The sequence below is a fragment of the Camellia sinensis genome, chromosome 3 (genome assembly GCF_055761805.1).
Source record: "Camellia sinensis isolate YWXY chromosome 3, ASM5576180v1, whole genome shotgun sequence".
NCBI classification, from domain to species: Eukaryota; Viridiplantae; Streptophyta; class Magnoliopsida; order Ericales; family Theaceae; genus Camellia; species Camellia sinensis.
Window position 1 is genome coordinate 120,056,286 of NC_138963.1, and position 10,457 is coordinate 120,066,742.

The window sequence follows — 10,457 nt, forward strand, 5'->3', positions numbered from 1 at the left end:
AATTGAAGGCAAAGAATCTGGAAAATGCAACAAGGAAACAGGAAAAACAGAGAAGAACAATGATTCAGACTCAAGAAAACAAATAGAAATGCAAGAACACTGAATAAAATGTGTGTAGATGTGCACAAGTCAAAGACAGTGGCAAGTTGCAAGAGCATCAAGTGTATGAGCAGTTCGTGTGTGCATGTGCAGACCTAGAGGTAGATTGGACAAACACAAAATTGCAAAACAAACATGCTCGATACACGAATGATGAAATTCAAAACGCAAGCAAAAATTCAAGAACACGAACAGGTTCGCAATGGCAACAATTAAATGCCATAAAATTTTTGAAATAAATTGAAGACTAAAAAAGGGGAAGAACATCGACTCACCGAAGAAGATGACGTCGGTATGAGGTCGCCGAAGTCAGACGATGACGATAAATGAAGCAGAACGGTGAATGTTGTACCAGAGGAGGCGAATGGAGTGGTTGTAGGAAGCTCGAAAAAATAACAATAGAGGTTGGGGATTTGTTAGAGAGAGAAAAACTTGAACGCAGAGGGAAAACAAGAATGTAAATTGAAGAAACAGGGAAAGAGAGAGATGTTTTGTTAAAACACGAAAAGGCAACAAAGCATAAATGACATGCCTTGGATAATTTGTCTATTAGGCGGCGTACGCCGAAGCGACACGACTTGATGGCGCGTGTCAGGTACGGATCAATGAGAAAAAGACGCGTAGCGAAAACGGTTGAGAAACCGTACATGACAACTCATGCGCAGATAGAACTCTTGGAGTTCTTGATTTAATAAGGCAAGAACCTCGGATAGAGGGACGATCTCAAACTTGGTTCTTGGTTCTTAGGCATTGGTAAAGTAGAACTACAAAGTCATGGGCATGAGAGCCGACGTATGATGATTTCGGTCATGAAGAATGGAGTGAGTCCTAGCCGAAGTGCTATATGGACAAACGACGTAGGTTCCATCACCTCAGGATGCCGAGGTAATAAAACCTAGGGGGCAATTGTGGGGGCATATTTTTGTAAATGACAACACGTGGCCAAGGTGGCACCGAAGTACCAGCCGAGGTGCCACGTGCCCTGGTCATGGCGCCGAGGTAATCTCAGCTAGGCCGAGGTTATCTGCGGAGATACTGGAATCCGAGATGAACAGATAAGGGATAAGAGTCCTAGAATGAGGGAGGACCTCAGTCTGGATAAAGATAAAGCTCTTAGGGAATTCATCTCTATCTATTTGAGTGTCCAGGATAAGTATTGAGCCAGAGTCCATTGAAGCTAGGCTTCTACAGGGATCAGGTCAGTGCTGGTGTAGACGCGCCCGTGGGCCTCGCTATAGTTCGGACTCGATTTGTGTCACAGTTCTTAATCTGAACCAAAGAGTCCAAATCCGGCAAATCGTTTTGAGAAAAACAGATTTTTAGAAAAGAAGTGCCAAACATAGACTGCTTTGCCAGATACGGAGTCGCCACCTAAATATTTTTTTATAGGGGAATTTAGGAAACCTTGACTCGGTGCCAAAGGCCACGTGTCCGTCATCACCAAAGTTGCCTCGGCTCGGGAGCTAAGGTACGATTGGGGAAGGTCAGCTATGAGCACCCCCTCTCGCCCGATCTGAAGATCGACCTCTACTAACCGTGATATCCAATTTTGAAAACGTTATGTGTTCTTATCCCGATTATTAGCCTAGAATTACTATGTTATGCGCACAGCACAAAAGTATAGACTAGATCGCCTAATTTGGGAATAAGCATTGCATATCCGTTTGTTTTGAAAAATGTTTTGGAATTTGCTACTCGCGAGTAGGCTAAAACACAGATTTCAATGAGCTATTCCAACTCAGACAATCCAACCTTCACCCACAGGCATTCAGGCAATTTATAACACATAAGCATCTAGCCACATGGTAAGCATGCTGTCATGGCAGCACTCACACGCATGCAAGGATGCTAAAGAATAAATACTTACATAGTACTCCAAGCCAAAACAGGGAACTCGTTAGCAAATCAATGTATGATCCAAGTCCATGTTAAGTGCCTAATGCAACGCATACAAAATGTCACTAGAATAGGCTCGGCTAACCTAGAAGTGGCATGTGAAATGCACCAACATCATCTATTCAAGTTAGATTTGAAATACTAATACAGTTAGCATGATGCGCCCAGCCCGGTGCATGCAATGCTGATGAATGATGCACGCATGCATAGCATAAGGTATGCTAAATTAAACATGACCTATTACTAACCATCAAAGCAGGTAAGTAAAAGGGAGAAAGAAGTGGGGGTTGGAAGACATGCACACACTCACCCACATTTATTATAGATTCACCCTCGCTCGGAGGGACCAAAAGAATAATACAATTTGAATAATGAATTAACTATCCTAGCTAATTAATTGTTACAGACCAACTAAATTAATTAAACAAATTAATTAATTTAAGAAAGAAAGAAAAAGGGCCTCGGGAAGAAGGCTCAATGCACGCGTGCTCGGGTCTTGCTCGAAAGTCCACTGCCATGCGTAGGCTGCCTCTGTTTTCCCTGCTCTGCCCCTCTGAAAACTGCCAAAGCCTCAGAATTGCTTCCCTGGACATTGGGAGACACCACCGGCTGAGGAGAATGGCCACCGGCAGTAAGATGTGATCATCGGCTATTGATGAAGCTATCGGCCACGGATGGATTGCTGGTCGGCACTATGTGCAGTCGATTGGCAAAAAGTTCCTGCAAAATCTGTTTTGACAGCAGCAGAGGGCAGAACTTTGCATGGCAATGCAATTCAAGCAATGTATGCACCAAACATATCCCTTATCATGTTTATGACTCAAAGGGACATGGTCCTTGGTTCTCGGACCATCAAGCGCGCATTTCAATGCGTGATAGCCCAAGAGACCAAGTTGTGCATTTTTCATTTCAAATGTAATGCAATGCACATAGTCAAACCAAGGGGCTTCTACCTCTATCATGACTCACTTCAAGAGGTGAGGCAATGCATGCACAATGCAATGCAACCTAGGCATGCGAGCTAAGGATGCAACATGGCAATGCAATGTGTACATGCAAGTATGCAAGCAACCATGCGAGGTGAGCATGCAAACAAGCAAAGAGATGGACTTAAACATGATTAGGCAATTCTCAAACAAGCCTAAACCAGTGGCCAAAGTGCTCAAACATGGAGGCCAACACACGCACACACATGCACATGTTAAAGGGCTAATACTTAAGCACAAAAGGGCAACTCTTAAGCACACTTGAAAGAGGCATAACATGGACAATTAGCATGTAAATTAAGCTTTAAAAATCATGCAAGAACATGGTGCCAAACCAACCCAAACAATGCAATCAAGGTATGCAAGCAAAGTCGAAGATTCAAAGCAAGCTAAAGGGGTATTGAACCACACTTAACAAGACCAAACATGGCATGAATTCAATAACCCAAAACAGAGTTTTAGCACATAAAACAAAGCCCAAAAGATTACTTAGATGGCATCTAAATGACTTGAATTCAAAAGCATGCACAATGACCAAAACATGGAGCATGTAACACAAGCCTTTGACACATCGAAGGGATCATGAAATGCAAGCATACAAGCATACTAAGTGGAATGAAATGACATGGAAAATGGTCCTAACCCACTAAATCAAAGCAAGTTATGCATGCTATACACTCACACCCTTAAGGTCAACAAGCCAAAAATGCAAAGGGGCTATACAATGCATGCCAAAGTCGACCCAAACAACTAAGGACAGACCTTAATCATGGCAAAATAAACATGAAAGCTTCACAAAGCCAAGCCTAAAACATGCTAGAACAATGGTTTACAACCTAAGGCATGTTAAGGTAACAAAATGGCATTACAAGGCATGTATGCTAAGCAAGCATGGTGTACCAAAACCAACTTAAAACAATGCTATTTCATGGCAAAATAAGCATAAATAACAGCTAAGGCATGGTCAACAAGAGCCTAAGCTAGGTGCTCCCTCAATAGGCAAAAATGGTCCTTTTCAAGGACAACAAGGAGAGGGGGTGGCCCTCTCCTTCTTGGGACCTCAAGGCACCATCCTTACCACTGAAATCCCTCAAGATTTCAGTGGTGAGGAGGCCCAAACACCAAAGTCCCGGAGCTCACACAAAATAGCACAAAACAAGGGCCAAACAAGGCTTAAGAGGGGTCAAACAACCCCAAAGCTTAAAACACTCTTAACAAACTATTTAGAGGCCTTAAAAACAGAACTTTTATGTATTATATGCAAAGCCAAAAAATAGTTGCAAGATAGGTAAAAGTAGTGTACAAAAATGGGGTAAAAATGGACTAGTTTCTTACCCTTGAAGTCCTCCTTCACAAATGATGATCTTGTTGCCTCCTCGAGCTCAAATCCAGTCAAGAACACCAAGAACAACCCTCTGGTCCCTCAACAACCAAGAGAAGGTGTAACACTATGTGTTTGTGTGCAATAATATGGACAAACACACACTAGACACACACAAGAGAGAGATATAGAGATAGGAAATATGTATCAACCCTAACCCTAATCCAGAGCTCCCTCTGAAATTTTTGTAACCCTAATGCCAAGAGAGGAAGCCTCTTCTTATAGGCAACTCCCTCTTGTAAGGCTTTCAAAACAAGCCATCCAAGAGGGAAATCCCTCCATACACGTGTATGGAGGGGAGCAGAGTGGGTGCCAGCTATCACAGCTGGTACAAAATATCTACTAAAAGTAGATAAACAGTGATCGGCCATTCAAAATTGCCATTTTGACAAAATAAATGGCCGACCGGCAATAAAGAGTGCCGACCGGCAATATACATTGTCGATGGCATAAAATCACTGGCCGGTGGCCTCAAGCCATGGCCGGTGATGTGTGGGGATGCCTCACAAGGCATTCCCTGCCCCTCCAAGGCAAAACACAAGTGTTTGGTGCAAAACCAGACACAACACGGTCGAGTCGAGAGATCTTGAGGCAAGGCGCGCAACTGAGACCTCCGGGAACTCAAGACGAACACAAACAAGGGTAATCACCAAGTGTTCCAATGGTGACGTCCAAGTCTTGAGGACGGTCAAAAATGGGGTGTCTACAGTTGCCCCTCTTTGACAGAACTCGAAAGTCATAACAATGACGGGAGTGAATGTCAAAGCCCAGAGACGACCCATTTTTTATAAGGCCGAAGACTCAGACAAACATGCAAGACAAACAAAATATGCGCCCGAAGGCGGGGGCAAGATGCAAGACAATGCACAGAGCCGGACATAGCTTATGATCATGCAAAGAAAGCTGTAATGAAGCACACATGCGACAGTTTTAAGCTAGCATACACCAATGCAACTACATTACAATGCAGAAAGGATGTAAGAAAATTATGCAATTCTCGATACGTCTCACTCGGAGGATACAATACCTGTGCAGCTCGTCTGGTCGCACCAGCTTCAAACGAACCGTACATACAATATCGTGCCTGCAAAGAAAGCAAACTTAACAGGTACAATGTTATTAGCAACATGCATGACAATGCAAAAATGAATGCAAAATGATATGCAATATATACAAAACTATGTATGAACAATGCAAATGAAAATGCAATGCAATTGAATCATGATCCAATCATGAGCGGTTCGAAACCACACCTATGTCAAATAGATTGATGGAGGTAACAAATCCGTCTACCATAGAACGGTCAACAGAACTATGAGTAATATAGACGGACACAAGAACAAGTATTGGGGGGAATGACAAAGGTGGGGAAACGACCCGCTGGGGAAAGGACAACGATCCTAATGCTGGATACAACAATTACACTACAATGTAATATATAATGAAAATCCTGGGGAAATGGCAATGGATATGGCACGCGGGCCAAACCAAATCTTGCCATTCCAAATGTTGCACAAGGAGGCTAGCAACTATGGGGACAAGTTTGTTTAATGCCATTCCAAATGTGTATGTCGCACTCCCTATTCAAACATCAGAAGAACTTCCTGAATGCTTGGAAAGTGGACTCTGTATCATGAGTGTGCAGAACTTATGCAAGTCTATGGAGACCTGCCAAGGGGCACATATTTGGCGACTCTAGGCGTGCTTCGCAATGAGAAAGACCCGATGTTCTATTATTTCCTGACAATGCCTCAGAAGCAAAGGTTGGAGTGGTTCCTACAAATAACCTCACCTCGTAGTATGGAGGAGATGAAGAAATGGATGAAGAAGAAGGCAAAAGAGATCCCATTTGTTGGTATATATGGAGGAGCTAAAGAATTGGATGGACGAAATGGCAAAATATAAGTATTTTGAAATGTGTACCCAATATTCTGAATTAAATCTCAAGTACATGGAAGCTCTTGGGCTGACAAGTTGTTCGATAACACTTTCAAGTGCCACATCTCTTTCTACCTCTCTTCCAATTTCATCACTTCTTGCATTTGTAGGCAAACACCATCCACAAAAATTACAAGCATTGTCTGGACAACAATAGTTTAATTTGTTTTTATTTCTATCAGACTCAGATATATCTGAACAGCTGCTCTTTTACCACATCGACAACTCTTGTTAGCATATGTGAATTCATCAAAGTTAGTCATGTTAACACTACTAGATGACATATGCAATACAAATGGCAATACAAAATAAAGAATCAAGAATCAAAAGAACAGAATTCAAAGCACCCAGTACTATAAGAGAGAATATCCTCACATATAGAGTTTCATAATTTACTAAGAGAGAATTATTTTTGCAACAATATTATCATGACTATGTTCATATAGTTCTAAACAAGGGATAGAAAGCAATCTTAGTCTCAAGGTAATAAATAACAAATATTTGATCATTATTTTTATAATTTGAGCAATGATATAAAGCTAGATAGATATTTCAACCACAAAACAAACACGAAATATTTGCAAGAAACAGGCATACAAGATACGAAGTTTGATTATTTTGTTAATTATTTTTTCTAGTAACTGTTAAATAAAGAGGTTTATGCAAGATAGAAAAATAAAAAATACCTTCATCACTGGAGCAATATATGACCAGAGCCGAGATTTGGTGCAAGACATTTCCAAACCCATCTCACACCATGTTAAAAATAAAATAAAATAAAATAAAACAAAATAAAAAGAGGAAGTGTGTGAATTATGGACCGGGAGGAGATTTATGTTGTGCTTTAAGGCAACCCACATGAACTACCAGAAATCAAACACACAATAATGGACACAAGATTTACGTGGTTCGGCCTCAATGCCCACGTTCATGGAGAGAATCGGAGATTTCCATTAAAATAAATAGAGATTACATAGAGAAGGAGACACTCTCACTTAACTCACACACTCTCTACTGCCTTACACTCTCTGATTTTTCTTTCACTCTCACAGAGATATACACTCTTGTATATCATTTGTGTTCTTCCTTTCTTGTATATCTCTCTTCAACTCACAGCTCTCCCTATTTATACACAAACAAGAGAGCCAAAGATCAACATCTACTTGCCAACAACCAACAACCAAAATAAATGGCAAGCCACCCTAGGTTTGAAGAACTTCAGCAAATCTGTAGCCCAAATCTGTAGCAGCTACATTTTGACTTCCATGGCTAACTTTACATAGTGTGGAATGCTCAACACCGACCAATGTCAATAACGATGGCTACCTCTATCCACATGGGTGAATTCAACAAATCACCCCCTTCACCTATGTAAGGTGATCACAATAACACCCCCTGCCTAGAGTGCCTTGCGCCCCCTCACTAGGGTGTCATGCAAAGCTTACTTTGCAACTCTTTGTGATTGCATCTCTCTCTTCAATGTAGTCTTAGAGAGATTGCAATAGGTCTCTAATTCATGAGCAAAAGAAGCTCTTTTCTTCCCTAGGACATGCTTTGCTGTCTTGGTCTCTTTGCTTTAAGCTTTTTTCAAGATTGGCTGCAATGGCTCCGTTTTGTGCACCTTTGAACTGCCTTCATACGTTCTTGTACACTTTGGTTGCCATGTCTGCTGAGCCCTATGTCTTTTCGGTGCATGTCTTGTACTTCTTGCCCTGTAAGTGACAGTAGCTCCTTCTATCACAACCTCTTCAACAAGTCTGTATAGATTTCCCTATAGTTATCCATGCAACATCACCGTATCTCCATAGATAACTTTGAGATTTCCTTTACTAGAAGAGAAGTTGTAGCCCTTCAAGTCTAGCATCTAAAATCTAATCAGGTTTCGTTATACTCGACGAAACTGTGAATGCATACTCATCCTTAGCATTCACTATAGCTGTGACATTTGATGAGCTCGCATGTTCCTTGTTTACCTTGTCCTCCTTGAACTTTGCACAGTCTTTGATGAGGTGATCCTCCTGATCACAATAATAGCACTTTCTCATATAACCTGGCTTTGATTGCGAATGTCCTCTTGATTTGTATCTACCTTGTCTATCATTGGACCTGCTTCTGCCTTGATCATTTTCTGATGCAACCATGGCATTTCCTTCTAGGTGCTTGCCACTTTCCTTTTTCTTCATCGCCTCATGAGAAATAAGCGTAGCAACCACCTCATCCAGTCCAAGAGTATCCTTCCCATACAATAGAGTAGTCCTAAGATGTTCATATGATGAAGGTAAGGAGACTAGCAAGATAATAGCCTTATCTCCTTCCTCGATCTTCACCCCGATAGACCCCAACTTCATTATGAGCCTGTTGAACTCATCCAGATGTTCTGTAAGGTTCGCTCTTTCTGTCATTTGAAGTGCGTGCAACTGCTTCTTCAAAGACAATCGATTTGTTAAGGACTTTGACTTGTACCTCAATTCTAACTTTGCCCATAGCTCTGTTGGATCTCCTTCATTGATGACTTCTCAGAGTGTGTTGTTCTCGAAATATAACTGGATTCTACTGTTTGCCAGTTCTCTCAACTCCTCCCACTTGTCATCTCCCATATCTTCCAGTTTGTTGGACTTTTTGTTAAGAGCTTTCACCAAGCCCTCCCGTGCTAAAATATTTTTTACCCTTTGCTGCCATAGAGTAAAGTCATTATTACCATTGAAAGGTTCTTTCATGAAACTTGCACATTTTCCTGCAATTTTGATCTTCTCAAAAAAAAAAAAATTTCAAAATTTGATTATTCTGACCTCGCGGTTGTGATCGGAACATTGTGTTTGGCTAGGAACACACTTTCTTCCTCTTCAGGGGCCAAACTGAAAATAATCCCAAAAACCAAGGGTTAAATTGTAAATTTTCCAAACACTCGAGGCCAAACTGTAATTTCACAAACTATAGGGGCCAAAATAAAAATTTTCAAAAATTCAGTGACCAAATTGTAATTTTTGAAAACTTCAGGGACCAGATTGCAATTTACCAAGCTTGTAGGGGCAAATATGTAATTTTTGAAACTTTCTGCTGATGTGGTAGATTCGGTGACGTGGCTGTGACACATGGCGCTGACTGGCTAATGACCTGGGAATGAGTTGGCACTGATGTCAGCTATACCCAAAAAGAAATAAAATTTTCCAAATGCTATGGGTAGGACTTAAACCCCAAACCAAGGAGTAAAGCCCACCAACCTTGACCACTAAGCCAAACTCACCTGTGTGGGATTATTTTCCCAAATAAATATTTAAAGTATCTGTATTGGCTACAACACAGTCGTCTTTAACCTCTAGCCGCGAGTGGCACACTGGTTCAAAGTTGACTTCACCAACCAAGCTTTGACCGGCGCGTGTGGGCCACCTCGACCTCCGTTTTGTTTGTTCTTTCTGAGTCTGGACTCTTCTCGTTGAGACCTTCCTTCTGGAATGCTCAAAAGTGAATTTCAAACAATTTAATTTCTGACAATTTCGAAAAACAGAGCATTCGAGCCTCTGTTTTGCCTCCTTGCTCAATCTTAGCTTTGATACCAATTGTTGTGCTTTAAGGCAACCTATATGAACTATCAGAAATCAAACAAACAATAATGGACACAAGATTTACGTGGTTCAGTCTCAATGCTTACGTTCATGGAGAGAACCGGAGATTCCATTAAAACAAATAGAGATTATACAGAAGAGACACTCTCACTCAACTCACACTCTCTACTGCCTTACACTCTCTAGTTTTTCTCTCACTCTCACAAAGATATACACTATTGTATATCACTCATGTTCTTCCTTTCTTGTATATCTCTCTTCAACTCACAGCTCTCCCTATTTATACACAAACGGGAGAGCCAAAAATCAACATCTACTTGCTAACAACCAACAACCAAAATAAATGGCAAGCCATCCTAGGTTTGAAGAACTTCAGCAAATCTGTAGCAGCTACATTTTGACTTCCATGGCTAACTTCACATAGTTTGGAATGCTCAACACCAACCAATGTCAACAACGGTGGCTACCTCCACATGGGTGAACTCGACAATTTAATCCAAGAAATTAGCAACATAAAAATCACTAAACAAACCACAAATATTACTTCAAAACCCATGAGCCCGAACCCTAGACCCTAGGCCTAGGCCATCTGTT